The 2110-nt window shown below is 48.5% G+C and overlaps 1 pseudogene; it reads right to left on the minus strand.

Moving 5' to 3' along the window:
* Positions 1-102: 102 nt before the first annotated feature.
* Positions 103-1568, minus strand: LOC117795705 (annotated as a pseudogene).
* Positions 1569-2110: the final 542 nt, after the last annotated feature.

Genomic DNA, 2110 nt, shown 5'->3' on the forward strand with positions numbered 1-2110 from the left:
TTTTTTTTTTTTTAAAGAAACTGTTAATTTTCTGTCAATCTTATTTCTGTGTTCTGTTTTAGAACCCGTGGAAGAAGAGCTGTAAACCCCTCGGTGTTGTTCTTACCCATTCAGTGGCTGAGCAATGGCAGCTGCAGACCAGTCTTCAGTGGCTGGCCAGGGGCTCTGGTCTTCAGCAGGGGACTGCTGGATAGGCACAGAGGCCACCTGGGTGCTTCAGGCCTGTCTGCAACCCGGGCTCAGTAGCGGTCAACTCAAGCCATTTACTTGGGCTGGAGCAGTCCATTCACCCTGAAATTCCTCCTCAGTCATGGCCTTTTCAGCAGCGGCCAATCTCTTTAGGGTCTCTGTTGAAATGGATCAGGCATGAGCTCCCACAGGTGTCCATGAGGGATGGTCGCACACACGCACAGAACTTCCCCGGTCATCACATACCACATTAGACCCATTGAGCTCTCTTGTTGCACACGATGACGGTGTCCACATAGCACAGAGAAGAGTCTGTGTTACACAGAGCAGTGGTTGGCAGGTTAACCTAGGATGCCCCTGTGGGAGGCTGGTGGTCAGCCCCGGGATCAGTAGCCACCAGAAGATGGGGCTCCTGGACGGCTGCCTGTCTGGTTAGTGAGGTTCTGGGAGTGAAGTACCCAGCAGGAGGAGTGGCTCCAGGGGCAGCAGCAAACTTCAGGACAGCCCACTCACCATATGCTAGAGGGTATGAGGCTCTGAACAGTGTAAAAGCTTCTGTTGAAAGCTGCATTATTTTTCTTCGGCTAATCTGAAGCTTTCCCCCTCCATCATCAGGAATGGGATCTTGAAAGCAAAATGGATCCACAAGGATATTTCAATTATAATGGCAAGTATCACTGAGTCTAAATCAAAGTTTCCATCTCGCTTTCAATGAGAACTTCTGCTCTCCCCAGCATCCCCCAATTTGTGACTCATAGACCTGAGTCATGGTCAGCCCCTCTTAGTGAGGAGTGGGAGTTGTGTGTCTGGGTCTGATCTCCCACTGCATGCTCTCCAGAATTGGGGTGGAAGAGAGGGAAGGAGGAAGAGAGAGAAACATCTTCTCCTCACGGCTGCTGCCCCTGCTTCGGTCTTATTAGATCTCTCTTAGCTAATAGGGCCTGTCTGTGATTGGAGGCTCCCACACCCTGGGTCTCTGGAGCTTTGGGCATGTGGGTTAGTGGATGCACCCTGAGGTCCACCCAGTGCGCTCTCCCTGACATTACTGGGAGTGACACACGCTCCAGCTGACATCTTGACATCTTCCACACCAAGTTTTTTCGGTTACCTTATACCATTTTCTGCTGGGGTGATCTTCAAGGAAACTTTAAATCTGGTTACCTTCCAAAATACTCTCTTGGCCTGTGGAAAACTGAGGCATCCCTTCCACACTGACTAGTGGAGTCACATGGCCCCTCTGCTGCTGCTTCTCCCTGCCCTGCTGTGGCAAACTGCTCCTCCAGCTTCATACCTTCTGGGTGCTCAGACAGGATGTAGGCACAGTTCTCTGGGTTCACATGTGACCCCGCCTCTCTCTGCTTGGGAAGCAGCATCTCCATGGACCTGGCGTGTCTGTAAGTCAGCCAGCATCCAGCAAGGAGTGAGAAGCCAGGCTCCCCTCCTCTAGGCAGCCCTAATTTCTAGGAATTGTTCTCTTAGAGCTACTCTCATCTGGCCTGAAAGGTGGTTAACTTGTGGGGAATGGAGAGGAAGATGACACGAGAATCCCTATTCAACTAACAGCTCATTAGTATGCAGTTCCTAGCTTAGCAAATTGACTTGAGTGTCTTGTCTTGGCTTACGTAGGATGATTGAGGGAGTGGGTTGTTACAAGACTATCTGGTCTACCTCTTAATAGCATCTGCAGTTATGTACCTAGTGTCTCCTTTTTAGAATGTAAGGGTTCTTTCAGCTTTGCAGTTGTAGCCTAGAGTCCAAGATGAGAAGAGTCCCATTTATCATCCCATTAAATAAATTAAATTATGTACACATATCATATTTTACCAGATTTGGATTGCATTATTTTATAACTCGTTTTTTCTCACTAAGGATGTGTAGTAAAATATCCCATGCTACTCAAGAGCTTTGATTTTTTTTTTAA

This window comes from Ailuropoda melanoleuca, chromosome 2, assembly GCF_002007445.2.
Source record: "Ailuropoda melanoleuca isolate Jingjing chromosome 2, ASM200744v2, whole genome shotgun sequence".
Lineage (NCBI taxonomy): Eukaryota > Metazoa > Chordata > Mammalia > Carnivora > Ursidae > Ailuropoda > Ailuropoda melanoleuca.